This window comes from Chaetodon auriga, chromosome 16, assembly GCF_051107435.1.
Source record: "Chaetodon auriga isolate fChaAug3 chromosome 16, fChaAug3.hap1, whole genome shotgun sequence".
Classification (NCBI taxonomy): domain Eukaryota; kingdom Metazoa; phylum Chordata; class Actinopteri; order Chaetodontiformes; family Chaetodontidae; genus Chaetodon; species Chaetodon auriga.
Genome location: NC_135089.1, coordinates 21,664,555 through 21,682,863, shown reverse-complemented (window position 1 = coordinate 21,682,863; position 18,309 = coordinate 21,664,555). Strand labels below are relative to the sequence as shown.

At 43.3% G+C, this 18,309-nt stretch overlaps 1 pseudogene; it reads left to right on the top strand.

Annotated features, from left to right (window-relative positions):
• Window positions 1-323: 323 nt before the first annotated feature.
• LOC143333910 (pyruvate dehydrogenase (acetyl-transferring) kinase isozyme 2, mitochondrial-like) lies at window positions 324-16,235 on the top strand (annotated as a pseudogene).
• Window positions 16,236-18,309: the final 2,074 nt, after the last annotated feature.

Genomic DNA, 18,309 nt, shown 5'->3' with positions numbered 1-18,309 from the left:
CCCATTGCCAGCTGGGATAGGCTCCAGCCCCCTGCAACCCCGAAAGGGATACGCGGGTATAGAAGATGAATGAATGAATGATTAAACTCAGCAAAACTAAATGAATTGTGACACAGCTTCAAAATGTTTGAACGTACCTCATTCACATGCCGATTATATTGATTTGCTTATTGTTATGTTTACTGTTCATGCTGGTAATTTTACTACTTAATGTATCTGATATTAATGGTGGACGCAGACTCAGCTGTCAGCAATTCCTGTGATTGCTGGCGTCCTTACAAAAAGCAGGTTGGTTTGGCAGAATGACCAAAACAACGAACGAAATGGATAAAAAGAGAACAAGAAAGCCAAACTGGACTCAAGAGCAGTGCCTGCTGTTGGCACAGCTCGTGGATGAAAATAAAACAGTATTAAGGGGGAAATTGGGTCCCGGGATCATAGCCCAAGCGAAGAGGCAGACTTGGGAGCGCACTACCCGGCAGATCAATGTGTCGTTCCTTCTCCTTTTACGCACGAGCGATGAGTGTGAGAAGCGCTGGTACGTGCTGCAATCCCTGTCTGTTTAAGTCACTCTTAGGCTTCTTAAAAATCCTCCCCCATCCTCCTAACAGTTTTTCACCTTAGGAGCTCTCTTAAGGCCTAAGACGCTTTGTGAATAACTTTTATCTAACCAAGGGAAAATTCTAAGAAAAATCTTACAATTCGAGGAATTGTAAGATTTTTCTTAGAATGACGTCACTAAGAGCTATTTTTATCATTTCTCTCTGTGAAGTTTTTTTTTCCAAGAATTATTCTTGTGCATTTTTGTTGTGCTTATTTTTGGACTCTATGCCAATCGTGTTCTCTGTTACAGTGTCCTCCAGGGTTAGGGTTAAGGAAAGTGTAGGAGCGAAGTCTAATACTTAGCCACTGAGATGACTTGACCCAGAGCGTGGTTGACGTGGTTGACAGTCCGGTTGATGGTTGAACCGCAGATTGAGTAGGAGCAGTGTGGTTTTCGCCCTAGTCGTGGAACCGTGGACCAGCTTTATACCCTTGATAGGGTGCTGGGGCGAGTATGGGAGTTTGCCAAACTGGTCCACTTTCGTTTTGTGGATCTGGAGAAGGCTTATGACCGTGTTCCCAGGGGGGACGGGGGACACTCCAGGAGTATGGAGGGCCATCCAGTCCCTGAACCAATGGAGTGTGAGTCTGGTCTGCGTAGTCGATAGTAAGTCCAACCTGTTGTTGGTGAGGGTTGGGCTCTGCTTTGTCTCTGGTTCTGTTCATAACCTTTATGGACAGAATTTCTAGATGCAGCCAAGTGGTGGAAGGTGACTAGTTTCGTGACCCGAGGATCTCGTCTCTGCTTTTTGGGGATGCTATGGTCCTCTTGGCGTTATCGAACCACAACCTCCAGCTTTTGCTGGGGCAGTTTGCAGCTGAGTGTGAAGAAGCTGGGATGAGAATCAGCACCTCCAAGCCTGAGGCCATGGTCCTGAGCCAAAAAGGGTGGATTGCCCACTCCAGGTTGGGGAGGAGGTCCTCCCCCAAATGGAGGAGTTTAAAGGTCCCATATTATGAAAAACTCACTTTTTCTAGGATTTGGGGTGTTATTTTGGGTCCCTGGTGCTGCCACATTCATACAAGGAGTGAAATATGACTGTCCATGCTTTTTTGAGTGAGATGCGGATTTCCGAAAGCACCCTGCCCGAAGCTTCCAAACGAGCAAGAGAACGAGAAGAGCGGTGTGGATTGAATTAATTTTTGAAGGCAACGTCCCTGCTACAGTTGGCAAAAACCTGTGGTGGTATGTGCTGACCACGAGGCTGACTGTTTCCCCAACCTCGGTCAGTACGGGGCAGGATTAGCTGGGAGACTTTTTCTAAAGGATGGGTTACTTCCAGCTTTGCATGGAATACCTGCAGAAGAGGGACATGTAAGTATACAAATAATTAGCTGTGTGTTTCTTTTCTTTCTTTAGAATAGTGCAAACTCTTGCATGCTGTACCGTGTGTTTTGCCATATAGCACAAGCTAATGCTAAACGCTAGCTTCTAGTTAGCAGTTAGCATGGTCTCCATATGCAAACCCAGCGACCCAGTCGGTCAAGCGATACATACACAGACCCTCCACTGGATCTAAGCTTAGGGAATTTGTGAAAATGATACATTTGGAAATATTTTCTAAACCTGAATATGTTAGCATAGTCCAGGGCAAAGCGAGTGTTTGGTTGAGACTGCTATATCACAGCACAATTTACACTCCAAGCCAACCATTCTCAGTTTCCTCTCTTGGAGTTTATTTACAAGAGATCCTTTTTTTATGCTGAATGTAGCTGTTGGCACAGCTATACATGCAAGATAAAGTTGATTTCACTTCTCTTTTTTTGTATAGGCCAGTGCATTATTACAGTTACCTGCTGTTGATCAAGTGTAGCAGTGAGCTGTTGCAGCCTTTAGTGCTTGATCAAGGATCCACCAAGAACAACAGCCCATTCATTGGCATCAACAGCACTGGCACACCCTGCTTAGACAAGATTAACTCTTGTTAACTGTTGTTTGATAGCTGTAACCTTTGTCCTGCCACAGAAAGGGGTTAAGACAACTTTTGCTGCCACACTTTTTCCCATTTGTTTTAGCATTTATGTTGAATTTAAAGTTTTATTGTAAAAAAAAAAAAAGAGAATGTTGCCTTAATTTTATGTTCAGTAGCCTCTGCTAACAAAACAAAACACTATGTTATACTATATGCAATAGTATGGGTGCCTCCTTGGTAACTTTCAGGGCCACTCCAGTGGTTGACTGTTGCATTTCCATAAAGTATGTGAACTCTGGGCTGACAGATTCTTTTAAAAAACAAATGTTTAAAATTCAGGCAACAAAGGCTGAGAAATACTGACTTTTAGTCTACAGCAGTGACTCTCAACTGGTGGGTCACAACCCAAAAGTGGGTTGCGCACCTGTTTTCGGTGGTTTTATTTTGAAGGGGATTTTTTAATGTAGCTCCACCCAGAACAACTGTCCATTCACTGGCATCAACAGCACTGGCACACCCTGCTTAGACAGGATTAACTCTTGTTAACTGTTGTTTGATAGCTGTAACTTTTGTCCTGCCACAGAAAGGGGTTAAGACAACTTTTGCTGCCACACTTTTTCCTATTTGTTTTAGCATTTATGTTGAATTTAAAGTTTTATTGTAAAAGAAAAAAAGAGAATGTTGCCTTAATTTTACATTCAGTAACAGCATCAGAGAGCCCATCCATATCTCATATATCCCATCTCACCTGTATATGCTCTTTGAACTCTTCAAGGTAATAATTCATACTGCCTCTGCTAATAAAACAAAACACTATGTTATACTATATACAATAGTATGGGTGCCTCCTTGGTAACTTTCAGGGCCACTCCAGTGGTTTACTGTTGCATTTCCATAAAGTATGTGAACTCTGGGCTGACAGATTCTTTAAAAAAAAAAAAAAAAAAAAAAAAGTCAGGCAACAAAGGCAGAGATATACTGACTTATAGTCTCTAGCAGTGACTCTCAGCTGGTGGGTCACGACCCAAAAATGGGTTGCGCACCTGTTTTCAGTGGTTTTATTTTGAAGGGGATTTTTTTATGCAGCGGAGTGCTGTGTATTTGTGTCGTGGCTTGTCATTAACGCGTGGTGGTGGCTCCTGAAGCCAGACCAGTTGAGAACCACTGGTCTATAGCATTGGTCAAACTCAAAAAACAACGGGATCCTTCATTGCAACTTGATAACATCCATGTGTCAATCTGGTAAATAACCACAGGCTGTCAGTTAAAAATTTGTAGTCTCTTAAGTCAAGATCGCCATGATATGATGTCATTATGATGGATTTTACAGCTGTCTTCACAGACTGTGCAGTGCTAACCATAATAAGTAAAATCATTTCCAAGCCTAAAAATGCCCCTCTGACAATACCTAAGTCCCCCCCCTCCCAAATACTACCTATGAACCTCAACAGTTGTTAGTATGGAGAAGAAACTGTGTGTTAAGGATCTAAATATTGCACCAAATTTGTTCAATTTTTAAACGGCTGATAAACCTCCCTGTGTCCTCTCTGTAGAATGCCATGAGAGCAACCATTGAGACCCACGAGGCCAGCAGGACCCTCCCAGCCATTGGAATTTTCCCTTGCAGGACTAATAAAGGAATATTGAATTGAATTAAAGTCATGGTTGCTCTTTGTGGAGAAGACCTGTCAATCAAGGTGAAGTGAAATACAGATATAAGTACTCTTCATATCATATGTCTTCATCATAAGTTAGCAGCCCAATCACATCTTCCGCATTAACTAAAACTGCTTGGAGGACTCCTGCTCATTATGAGTATTATGCATTCATATACACTCACACACCGATGGCACAGAATCGGAAACAACCACCATGTCTGCTTGAATCAATCTGATGTTACTGGGGCAATTTGCACAGGTAAGGTAATGTTTTAAAGTTGTATCACGTTATGCTTCGTCACATTTGCAGAGATCTGGTGTTTACCCAGATGTTATAGTGATAAGCGACCAAATGAAGCACACCGTTACCTTGAATGACATTACAGACTGCTCTGGTTTTGAACATTGTTGAAAATGTTTGGGATGATTTACACTACCGTTCAAAAGTTTGGGGTCACCCAGACAATTTCGTTTTCCATGAAAACTCACACTTTTATTCATCAAATGAGTTGCAAAATGAATAGAAAATATTGTCAAGACATTGACAAGGTTAGAAATAATGATTTTTCTTTGAAATAAAAATTTGGTCCTTCAAACTTTGCTTTCATCAAAGAATTCTCCATTTGCATCAATTACAGCCTTGCAGACCTTTGGCATTCTAGCTGTCAATTTGTTGAGGGGATCTGAAAAATTTCACCCCATGCTTCCTGAAGCACCTCCCACAAGTTGGATTGGCTTGATGAGCACTTCTTATGTACCATATGGTCAAGCTGCTCCCAAAACAGCTCAATAGGGTTGAGATCTGGTGACTGTGCTGGCCACTCCATTACAGACAGAATACCAGCTGACTGCTTCTTCCCTAAATAGTTCTTGCATAGTTTGGAAGTGTGCTTTGGGTTATTGTCCTGTTGTAGGAGGAAACTGGCACCAACAACGCCACCTGGGTCAAACACAGCAACACAGCAATCCTCACAGCAATTATAGTGTAGTCAACAATTGTGCCCCGGTGCTCTTACTCACATACATTAGGTGTAGGAACCTCACCCGGGGTGCCTAGCCTCCCAAACAAAATGGCACTCCATCTCACTAAAAGAAAAGAACTAATAGCACAATTAACAAATACAGCAACGCAGTTAATTTTACATTAAAAAGAATAACTCAAAATTAAACAATACAACAACAAAGAGTAAAAAAAGACAAAACAATACACCAAAGGCAAAACAGAACACATGTTGAATATGAGGTCACTACACTGTGGGCCATCCAACTGCCAACACAAACAATAGCAGCCACCACGTAATTTTGGTGGTGTCTGTCTGTTTAATGTATGCACAGTTAGGGCTACCATAGAGATGACATGAGGCACACGGACTGTGGACTTTCCATCTGTCATCCCACTTAAGTGCTATGATTGGTTGGAAGTTGAAACACTGACTGTATTAAGGATAGAAGAAATGCACATAATGTACACTGAAATGCAATTTCCCAGATATATCAAAACACCTTATGGCAATAAAAAGTGAGTAGAGGGAACGGTTTGATTATCTAGTCTTTGACGTAGTAGATGACTATTTAAGAAAAAAAAAAGTATCATGATAACTAAATAACTATTTGCAGTTTGTGAGGTGTGAGGGTGCAAAGGTGTTCCTTGTTAAGTCAAGAGGGCCACTAGCCTATATGAAGGCCCAAAATGGTGTGTTCCTTTCTGCTCTAACAATGGCGTGCCCATTCTTGCAAGATGTGGTGGATGAGGAAGCACTCGTGCTCAGGAGAGCCTTCAGTCGAGAGAGGGTCTTCAGGGACCGGTTGGACCCACTGGCCTTCCCTGATGACCACCTTTATGAGAGATACAGGTTTTCTGCAGATGGCATCAGGTATCTGTGCAGACTGCTGGGTCCCAGGTTCAAACACCGCACAGCACGGAGCCATGCACTGAGAGTTCAGCAGATGATTTGTGTGGCCTTGCGCTTTTTTGCAAGTGGAGGCTTCCTGTACTCAGTGGGGGATGTAGAACATCTGAACAAGGCCACAATTTGCCGCACATTATGGAGTGTGTGTGTGGCTATTAAAACACTGTCTTGATGTCTTCATCTCCTTCCCTGGCCACAGAAGCCTCCGAGACATCAAGGAAGAGTTTTATAGGATTGCAGGTAAGAGAAACTACAAATTACAGGACAACTGTTAACAGTCATAATAGGATACTCATTGCTTTGTGTTACAGGTTTCCCCGATGTCATTGGTGCATTGGACTGCACCCATATCAAGATAAAATCCCCCTCAGGTGCCCATGAGGCGGATTTTGTGAATAGGAAATCCTTTCACAGCATTAATGTTCAGGTGACCATGACTTTTTGACATTGTCATGTTTTGTGCAACGGGCCCCAGGAGCAGGAGTCAAAAAGGGAGTGATCATGTGCTCACTGGTGCTTTATATAGCCTGGCCCTGATTGGTGGGAGTGGTTTGGGAGGAGTGCAGCCTGGAGGTGCATTCACGAACACTACTCAATAGTATGTAAGCAGCATACTCCACTACAATTTACCCCCTGGTTTTAAATCACCGACCCAACGACTGACACTTACTGTCAAGACCTGAAAACAGCAACACTCGGCACAGGAACCTGGGAGTTTGCAATCCCTATTGCTCTACTCCCTGCTGCTTGGGGTAAGTGATGAAGGTTTGGGTGCCTCCCAGCATTAGTATGGGTGCTTCTTCTCAGGGACACTTCACTGTCTCTTGGGAAGGCCTTAGCTGCACCAGGTAGTTGACTTGCCCGATTTTGGCTGACAGAAGGTGGCACTGTTACCTCTTGCTGGGTTGATTGAAGGGGGACCTGAGCTTGCTGACTAGGTTGGTGTTCCATAGGTGCTGGAGTGGGTTCTGGGACCAGCAAAAGCCATTTATCCTCCAGTGAAGGCTCATCCACTAGAGGGGATCCTTTTCTTGAGGTGGCTCACTAGGGGGGGAATCAACCACAGGGTCCAATGCACTTTGTAACAGTGAGTGATGGACATGCTTTACCCTGCCAGGATCATCCAACACGGCAATGGTATACACCGACCCTCCCACTTCTGGGGCCCTCAGCACTTTGTGCACTACCAAGGCCCAGATGTCCTGGATTTGTGATGGCCTCTAAGTCCAACGTCTTTGAGATAGACCAACTGACCTTCTCTCAGGGGATCATCTCGCACACGTTGATCATGGTGTTTCTTACGCCAAGCTGCTGCAGCCTCCAAATGCCTCGTAGCACCCTCGAAAGCATGGCGTAGCCAGATCTAGTACTCAACAATCCAGTCATGGGTGCTGCTGGCTACAGGTTCTGGCACTCTGCCCAACAGAAAATCAATAGGTAACTGAGGATCTTGCCCAAACATCATGAAAAATGGGCACTCACCGGTGGATTGATGTACTGTGGTATTGTAAGAGAAGGTCACTTTAGGTAGATAGCAGGACCAATCCCTTTTCTTGGTGGCAGGTAGGGTGTGTAGGAGGTTGTGTAGAGTACGGTTGAATCTCTCACATTGGCCATTACCAGCTGGATGGTAGGGAGTGGTTTGACTTTTCTCAATGCCATACATACTGCACAGCTGTTGAATGAGGTTGCTCTCAAAGTTCTGGCCTTGGTCAGAGTGGATACGACCTAGTACCCCAAACTTGCAGAACCACTCATTGACCAACACCTAGGCCACTGTTGAAGCTCATTGGTCATGGGTGGGGAGTGCCTGTGCGTAATTTGAGAAGACATCCGTCATGATCAGAACATTCTCCATGCCATTTTTTGATGGCTCTAGCAAAGTAAAGTCAACAGCCAGTATTTGATTTGGGCGGTAGGCAAGCAGGTGACCCATATAGGCACGAGCAGCAGGTTGAGTGTCTTTAGCTACTTGACAACGTTCACACTTCTGACACCACTGCTTGTTGTCATGGTGCATCCCAGGCCAGTAGCACCGCTGATGGACCAAGTCAGTTGTTTGTCCAACACCTTGATGTCCATGTTCATGATGTAGCTGCTGCAAGACCTGGCTCTTGAGCGACATTGGCAGTACCAACTGAAGGACCTCATCTCCACTGGGATGACAGACTCTGCGATGGAGCACTCTGTCATTTTCTACAATCCGGTCCCACTGTCTGACCAGCACAAGAGCTCCTGGGGGTTTGGCGTTGTTCAGCTGCATCAGGGCCCTTCCTCCTGGTCCAAAACCTCAGGAATTCCCTGATGATGGGGTCAGCTTCCTGTAAAGCATGTGGCCTGAGTAGCCTGGATTGTCGGATTAGCCCCAATAGCCTGCTGCAGTGGTTCTGGAAGTGGAATTCCAGAAGCTACATACTCTGCTGCATTTGCACAAGCTAAATATTGCCGGGAGAGGGAATCTGCATTCTAGTTACTTTGACCTGGCCTATACTTGATGGTAAAGCAAAATGCAGCCAGTTGTGCAGCCCAGCATTGCTCTGTAGCACCCAGCTTGGATGTGGAGAGATGGCCAAGAGGGTTATTGTCCGTGTACACCACACATTTCTGTCCCAGCAGATAGTCTCTGAATTTTCAGTCATTGCCCATTTGAGGGCCAGAAACGCCAATTTCATTGAGCTGTAGTTGCTCATGTTCCACTCTGTAGGCTTAAAGCCATGACTAGCATAAGCTACAGGTCTGACCTTACCGTCCTCTTCTTGCAAGAGCAGGGCACCCAATCCACTGTGGCTGGCATTAACCTCCAGAATGAAGGGCAAGGAAAAGTTGGCATAAGCCAAACCTGGAGCAGACACCAACCTAGTTTTAAGTCCCTCAAAGATGTGCTCACACTCATCTGTCCATGCAGCAGGTAGGCTCTTTCCAGATGGTTTATGGGATTTTGTGCCAGTCAGTGAAACAACCAGGTGATTCAAAGGGGCAGCCAGCCAGGGCAAACCCTTCAATGAAGCGACGGTAGTTGCTTGCAAATCCTAGGAAGGAGTGCAGCTCAGAGACATCGTTAGGTTGCGGCCATTTTGAAACCACTTTGATTTTGCCAGGCCAAAGGGCATGTAAAATGCAGTTTTCATCATGTCATTTTCTGTGACTGGAACTTGGTTGTACCCAGCAGCCAGGTCCAGAGTTGAGAACCAGCGGGCCCCTGAAAGGGCATCAAGGGACTCTTCGATACGGAAGGAAATGCATCTTTTTGTGTTTTGCTGTTCAAAAGTATGTGGTACACACACAACTGAAGGCTGCCACCTTTTTTCTTCACTAACACAATGGGAGAGGCAAAGGGGCTACTACTTTCCCTGATCACCTGTGCCTCTAGGAGCTGATGGACGTGGGCCTTTGCTGTCTCATGCTCTGATGGAGGGATACGCCTATATCTCTGCCATACAAGTACTTCATCCATTAGAGGAATATCATGGGAAATAAGATTAGCGCAACCTATATCTCCCTCATGAGCCAAAAAGACACCACTTTACTTTTGCAGTAAGGACCTAACCTGACACTGCTCCTGCTCTGTGAGTGCTGTTAAATCAACCGCAGCAATCTTGCCCTGCTCTGAACTGCTTGCAGTCTGAGGAGACTGTGGTTGCTACCTACCCCTCTTCAAGACCTGCAGGTGAGCTCATGGGGTGGGCATGACTTAGGGTACCGAGAACAGTTCGAGGGTACAGTACAACATCCTGGGCCCCTACATTAACAATCGGAATGTGAGCAGTACCTCTGTTCACATGGACTAGCCCTGGGGATGCTAGTAGGCCTGCAGGCAAACCATTGCTAAGTGACTCAAACAGTGCATCTGCAAGGTGATGCTGGGAGCATGTGGCTGCTACAATTTTCATGGTACCCCCCGGAACTCTGCAGACCCTTCCTCCCTTCACCTTCACTTGGCCTTAATGATCAGAGGGGGCATTAGCCTGGACCTGGTGACATTTCTGGAGAGCCTGCTGAATTGGGGCGGGGGCCTGCAACACAGAGGGTAAGTTAAGTTAATTACTTTACCACAAAGCTGCACATCCAACTAAAAGTAGCCTACATATGGAATTGCTAGACCATTAGCAGCACTTAGCTTCAACCAGTTTCAAGAATAGAGTTTTTCTTGGCCCCAAGGTTCAAAATGCTGTTTAAAGAAACTCTCGGTTATGGTTGACACCACTGACCCTGTGTCAACTAGACATGGAACCTACACTCCCCCCATCAACATGGCCATGTTTGGGCGAGCTGCCACCAAATTCTCAGGAGCATCTACTGCACAATCTGAGCCTGAGGAGCCCCCACCTGCTCAATAGTTCAGAGGGTGAAAGTTTTCCTGGTTTGAAAAGCAGTGTCTGTCCTGAAAGCTGGAGAGTTCTAGGGGCATGGTTAAGCTGATTTAACTGTTCCTGGTGTTTCCTGAGAATTTCCTTCAGTTCACCTAGCTCAGAGCTAAAAGAGGACCTGGCTGCCTTGCTGTAGCTTGGTTGACCTCCCTGAACAGTGACAGATGTTTGGGCATTTTATCCTCACTGACCAAAACTACATCTCCAACTTTGAGCTCTGAGGCTTTCTTTACAGGAGAGGAGTAGTGTGCAGACCATAGTTTGAGGAGATACTCCCTTTTCAACTTTATCCAGAATGTGTTCATTACACATTCTCTGTATTTCCATCTTTTTGTTAACTGACCTTGGTTTGTGTTAGGGATCGCTGGTGTGAGGTGCCAGGTGAGGGGAGCACAGTCAGACGCTGACCAATCAGAAAGTGTGCTGGGGTTAGCGATACAGGCTCTTCACCATTTGGCATGGGTGAAAGTGGTGGGATGAGAATTAATAATGGCTTCCATTTCTGTCAATACTGTTTCAATTTACTCATACTGTAGAGATGCTTTTCTGATCACTTTGCGCAAACAGGTTTTCACTGACCTCACCATTCTTTCCTACATGCCTCCCCACCAGGCATCCTTTTCTGCAATGAATTTCCAGATGATTCGTTTTTCAGTGAATAATTCTTGTAACTCTTTTGATGACAGAGAATTCCACAGTGCTTTCAACTCTTTTTGTGCCATTTTAAAGGATTTTGCATTGTCTGAATATATTATTTTACAGAGTCCTCTGCGCACCACAAAACGTAAAAGGCCAACAAAAACTTTTCAGTGGTCAAATCTGTCACTAACTCAAGATGAATAGCTCTAGTAACACTGCAGGTGAAAAGGGCAATATAAATCTTTTCTTGAGATTTGGTGTACAGGGGCCAGCAAAATCCACCCTGATGATTTCAAAAGGAGGCGCTTCCTCAATGCGCTGCTCAGGCAAACGAGCAGAAATCTGCTGAGCTGCACTAACCTTAAAATTAAGGTTAGATTCATGCGCATTGGTATCACTTCGACTTCCTCATGAGGTTTTGGCAAATTATTTAGCCACAGAAATCTTAAAGCATCTCTGTCTCTTTGAGTCACTCCCCTCTGGCAGGAACTCTTTGAGTCACTCCCCTCTGGCAGGAGGCTGCGGTCCATCAGGACCAAAACCTCACGCCACAAGAACAGTTTTTTCCCGTCTGCTGTCAGCCTTATCAACAAGGCCCGGAACCCCCCCGACACTCTTCACATTCCACCTCTGCCTCATCTTGTCACATTGACATAGATACAACTCTATGCGTTACATTGACGTTCAGCTTGGACTTCTTTCTGAAAAAACAGACGGTGTTTCCGGAAAATAACAAACAAACAAAAAACAGACTTGTGTATATATATTTATATTGTTTTATTTTGTACTCTTATTTTTTAGTAGATGTGTCATACACCAACTTCACCACAACAAATTCCTCGTATGTGTAAAATCGTACTTGGCAATAAAGCTTTTCTGATTCTGATTCTGGTCTTGCTCTCTGATGGAGATTTGCAAAAAGGCTTTTGTAATATCAGCCACAAATGCTACTCTATGCTGTCTGAACTTTAACAGGATACTCAGTTCTCTGGCAACATCATAGTTACTGGCTAGATCATAGTTTTTCCAAGGTAGATTGACCTCATATCTTGAATTTTTAAAGTAGACTGACTTTTCAAACAGCTGCAGAGTCTCCTCGTCACTTTTCTTTGTTTCTTTTTCTGTTAGAATGCCGATTGATTCTGTTTCCCAGAAGCAGCGCAGTGTTTGAGCCATTTTTTCTTCTACTTCAACACTCATATGAAGAGTTTTGATATCTGTTCTGTATCCGTAGTTACATTGCATGCATGTTACATTGCATGGATACGGTGCCTTAGATGAGGCATCCAAACTTACTGTCCAGTGCTACCAGAGATTCAGAAAGCTGCTCCATTTTTCCAGAAACAATGTCCCAGTAATGATCTCCTCCGATTAGAATCCCCAGGTGATTTTTTTTGTTTGTACTTTTGATAAATAAACCTTGGTTTTCCTACGTCTCTGCCCCTGGGTCCTGGCCTTCCTTTTCCACTAGCCCTAACATGAACGGCATTGTCATAATTGGCGTCAGTTAATGGCAATCCTGCAACAACATTAGCGGCTGCGCCAGTGAGATATGGTCTTAGATAACTAAATTTGTCTGTTTTGGTCAGGTTGGGATTATTTACAGCCGTGTCAAACTGTCCCCAAAAATACTGCCACTGACTTATATCTCCTGCATATTTTTCGATCAGTTTTGGCAGTTCTTGAGCGCTCTTCTTAATTTCGTCTTTCTCAGTGTTATATGTTCTTTGTACTTCAAAACTCTTGAAAACTCCTCTCCCAATGATCAATTTTTGTTACTTCCTCCACTTCTTTGTCTAATTTAAAAACGTCAGCATCAATTCTTGATTCAGAAAGTTCATCATCAATCTTACTCAGTACTTTTGTCACAGAGGAGCGGATTGGAGTTCTCTTCTTTTTAAGACGATCCATTTCAGCCATTGTTCTTCATTTCTATCGTCTTGATTGTTGTGCAAACTACTGAACTTTTCGTTCTTTCATTCTCTCATTCCTAGGTTTCGGCACCAACTTTTGCATTGCATCTTAAGTTTCAATGAAGACAGAATCTTGTCCTTGCTTTTCATGCGTTTATTCACATAACACTGAATTTCTTTTCAGAAACAAACAAATATGTAAGTGTGTGAACCCACCCCCTGGCAATCAGTTCATTCATAACAGCAGTGGGAATCATGGTGAAACTGAAGAGGTGCGCTTGTTTTGTGCATCTGGGTAGCTGCAACATGGCATGGCAAAATGGAGTGATAGCCTGCCTTATTCAAAATCCCTTTTACCTTGTACAAATCTCCCACTTTACCAGCACCAAAGCAGCCCCAGACCATCACATTACCTCCACCATGCTTGACAAATGGCATCTGGCACTCCTCCAGCATCTTTTCACTTGTTCTGCATCTCACAAATGTTCTTCCGTGTGATCCAAGCTTAGATTCGTCTGTCCATAACACTTTTTTCCAATCTTTCTCTGTCCAATGTGTCTTCTTTTGCCCATCTTAATCTTTTCCTTTCATTGGCCAGTCTCAGATATGGCTTTTTCTTTGCCACTCTGCCTAGAAGGCCAGCATCCCAGAGTCGCCTCCTCACCGTGGACGTTGAGACTTTTGCTGGTACCATATGATGAAACTGCCAGTTGAGGACCTGTGAGGCGTCTATTTCTCAAACTAGAGACTCTGATGTACTTGTTCTCTTGCTTAGTTGTGCCTCGGGCCCTCCCACTTCTCTTTCTATTCTGGCAAGAGCCCATTTGTGCTGTTCTCTGAAGGGAGTAGTACACACCGTTGCAGAAATTCGTCAGTTTCTTGGCAATTTCTTGCATGGAATAGCCTTCATTTCTCAGAACAAGAATAGGCTGTCGAGTTTGAGAAGAAATTTATCTTTTTCTGGCCATTTTGAGAGTATAATCGAACCCACAAATGCTAATGCTCCAGATATTCAACTAGCTCAAAGGAAGACCAGTTTTATAGCTTCTCTAATCAGCACAACATAATTGCTAATTATGTAATAATTATAATAATGTATAATGTAATAATATGCTAACATAATTGCACAAGGGTTTTCTAATCATCAGTTAGCCTTTTAACATAATTAGCTAACACAATGTACTATTAGAACACAGGAATGATGGTTGCTGGAAATGGGCCTCTGAACACCTATGTAGATATTCCATTAAAAATCAGCTATTTGAAGCGAGAATAGTCATTTACCACATTAACAATGTCCCGACTGTATTACTGATTAATTTAATGTTATCTTCATTGAAAAAAACAGTGCTTTTCTTTAAAAAATAAGGACATTTCTAAGTGACCCCAAACTTTTGAAAGGTAGTGTAAGTACACAACTCAACAAAATGTCAACCATTTTAATGCAGAAATGTTACATATTATACTGTACATTTAACAAAACAGAAAGGAAAGACAGAGGAAGGGCAGCATGTACTCATGGAAGTTGTCTGTCTTATAGAAAGCTGAGGAAAAGAAGGGAATGGAATCCTGATTCTTTAGTTGTGGTTATGTTGCAAAGGAATGAGCAAATGCCATTCATGATGGCAGGATGCAATAAGGAACACCCACACAACATTAACTGAGCTTTTTAGCATGCCACAAGTTGAAAGAACAAGGTGTTATCAGAATGGCCTAAATTCTCAAACCAAGAATAGAAACAGTTTGCTTAATTAAGACGTCTTTACTCAAAAAAAGAAAAAACAGTAATCCTCCCAGTACTAAAGCTATGCTGAAGTATACTGCACATACATTATGTGTACACTAAGGTGATTATGTGACGATTGATGAAAAAAATATAGCTATGGAAAGAATGAGCAGAAGGAATGCTGGACTTTTACTCCCATTCTGAAATGACATGTTTTCCCCCATTGCCCCATTGTTCTTCTTACCCCGACTCACCTCTTTTCAGCTGCTCAATGAGGTTACATAAATCCTCATTATCGTCCAAGAATAATCATTCACCCAGAACAGCCCATTCGTTGGCATCAACTGCACTGGCACACCCTGCTTAGAGAGGATTAACTCTTGTTAACTGTTGATTTATAGCTGTAACCTTTGACTTGCCACAGAAAGAAGTTACATACACACACAAATACACATATAAAAGGTCATCCGATAACTATACTTATGGTGTTCTCTCAAAACAGACATCTCACACTTTCATTTTGACTAAAGACTGTTAATATTTGTTTTGCCTCCATCATGGCTGCTGAGTCCTCTCTGCTGTCTTAGCCTCTCAATAACATCGATCTCTCTCTAGATGAGTGACAGAGGAGGTGGTGTTCCCTTCAGAAAGACAGAGCGGCTGTACAGCTACATGTACTCTACAGCTCCCAGACCCTCCATGGAAGAGAACCCCATTGGTGAGCTGCTCAGACAAACACACATTCAAACCCAATATGAATACTTGGGAAGAACTAACCTGTGTGTATGTCTGTGTGTGTGTGTGTGTGTGTACGCAGGCAGGGTTTGGCTATGGTCTGCCCATCTCTCGTCTCTACACTCACTACTTCCAGGGAGACTTACAGCTTTACTCTATGGAGGGTCATGGCACTGACGCTGTCATACACCTGAAGGTAATACAGAGGCAGACTTTGTTCCCTTTGGACAGCCAGCCCTGCTGTTTCCCCCTGTTTCCAGTTTTAATGCTAAGCTAAGCTAAATGGCTGCTGGCTCCAGCCACACACATATTTCTTTGGTTCCGATCCTCTCAAGAAATCAAATCAATGTACGTAATGTTTCAGCTTGGTTGTGTACAAGTTGTACCTGTGATACAAGTAAATTTTCTATTTAAATTTTAGGACAGATAAATGGATAACTGTTCCATTGTTCTTTGGTATACAAAAAACAGTCACATATTTTTAGTTGAAATAACCTCTTTACAATCAATTTGAATTATGACAGAGCCTTTTTTAACAACAACAACAGTTCTACATTCATTTAACACTCATCAAGATAGATTGCACATACATGCATGGAGAAAAAAACTGTTGTCTGTCTTCTCTAGGCATTGTCTACAGACTCAGTGGAGAGGCTGCCAGTTTTTAACAAGACTGCTTTGTTTCACTACCAGCTGAGTTTGGAGGCACACGATTGGTGCATTCCCTCCAAAGAGCCACTGGACCTGGCCATCTACCGCACTGCCAAGTGATTTAATCATGACCTGGCATGGCTTCTGACACAAACTCTGACCATGAAATGTCTTTTAAGGCAGAGCATTATGGCACCAGAACTATTCCAGAGGTGGATGTAAGCTAAAGTGACCAATAATGGCTGAAGAGATCAAAGAGATCCGAGCAAAAGGGTCCTGATTGTCTGAGAACTTCGTTGATTGAAGCGAGCATCTTCTTCATGTTTCTCCTCCTGCTCTCTTCACATGTGCTGTAGAGTCAAGATGACGAACAGTCAAAGACACAGTGGTAGAAATTCAGAAAGAGGGAGAGCAAGATGGAGAAAACAGCTGATGGTAGGGCTGAACGATATGAAGAAAATATCTAGTGGACATTTTCTACAGATATTGGGATTTAAAAAACAGAAATTAAAACCTTTTGTAAGATAAACTGCCGGTCAGGTATAACAATCCAGGATTATTGGCAGCTCTTTATTGTCACTGCTTAAGATGATGTTAGCTTTACAGATGAGCTGTTTCATAATAATAACTACTGTGCCAGGGTCTGTGTTTTTTGTGGGTGTTTTTTGGGTTTTGCACTTGTGCTTGTGCTCTTCTCTCTACCTTCCCCCTCCCTCTTGTGGTTTTCTCACTGGAAGTGCGACAGGTGACGGAGCTGGCCAATCTCTGCCTTCGCTGGTCTTCAGATGAGGCACACCTGTGTCTCATCCTCATTAATCATCTCTCCATAAAACACTGGTCATTCCTCCACCTCGCCTACGTCTCATCGCAATTCTCCTGGTTTCTGTCTCCTGTGGGTCGCTGCCTCCTGTTCTTGTTTCTTCACCCCTCACACTGAGGACAGCCCACCCCCGTCTCCTCCGCCTTTGTTTTTTCGTGAGCTGTTTTTTTGTGTTACACCTTAGCTAGTGGTATTTTCTGTTGATCATTAAAGACTGTGAAAACTGTTTGATTGTGTCCGGCTCCGCTACTGTTGGTCCAAATTAACAAACCGTAACATACTGGACATCTAGATTCAGCTTTAACAGTGACAAGTACAAAACAAAGATATAATGTACTTAACAGTTCAACTGGGAGATTTTGACAGCTGTCATGCTTTCTGCCAGTTGTCTGTCATTTACACTCAACATAAGCTAACGGCTAGCTAGTAGCTACTTGTCTGCAAATGATCAGATAGATTGTTTATGTACATTCTGAACAATAAAAAGTCATAGTCCACACTGTTTATCAAGAAGATACAGATAGATAGAGAGCATTTTAACCAGACAACTTGCCAGCTCATGGACGATAGCTTACTTGGCTATACCTGGCCAGATCTGTGTTTATGCTGATTGATTTGATGGTTGTAAAACTTTTCTGTTTGTCAAGACAGTTGTAGTAAGCTATGTTAAAATTGTAGGTATCGTGGTGAAGAACCTGAACTCTTTCAGGTTTGTATTTTGGCTTAAAAGACATCTTTCAGCCTTCAATTTTGGGAAGAGACTGTTTCATTTTGGAAACAGTCAAACCTTTGTGAATGTTCCAGCCCTTGTCAATATTTGGTACGAAGCCTTGGCTTTGGAACGCAAAGAAACGTAAAGTAAGTATTAGCTAATTCGCTAGCATACAAAAATGTTGAGGTGCTTTTTGTGCCATCAATTTACTTTCAGCCAACATCATTGCAGATGACAGACAGAGGTTGCAGAATGTTTTGAAAGATTTTGATAAGTCAAGAGCAAAAAGCAGCAGCTTGATATTATTCCGACCCTAGCATCACACAGAAAAGCAAATTTTATCCAAATGACAGCCATTTTGTTTTTTAGCTTTTACGATGCTTTTCGGGTCTTCATCTTTCAAGATGCCAGCAGAGTTTTTCCTCAGGAACATTAAGTGACTGAGAAGTGCATTGTTTTTCCTTTTTCTACAAGACCCAGAAGATTTGCCCTTCGGGGCGCCTGTGGCTCAGGAGGCAGAGCGGTAGTCAGCCAAACATGAGGTCGGTGGTTCGATCCCTGGCCTTGGCAGTCCATATGCTGAAGTATCCTTGGGCAAGATACTGAACCCCAAAACTGCCCTTGATGCTGTGCCATTGGTGTATGAATTCATATGTACGTCG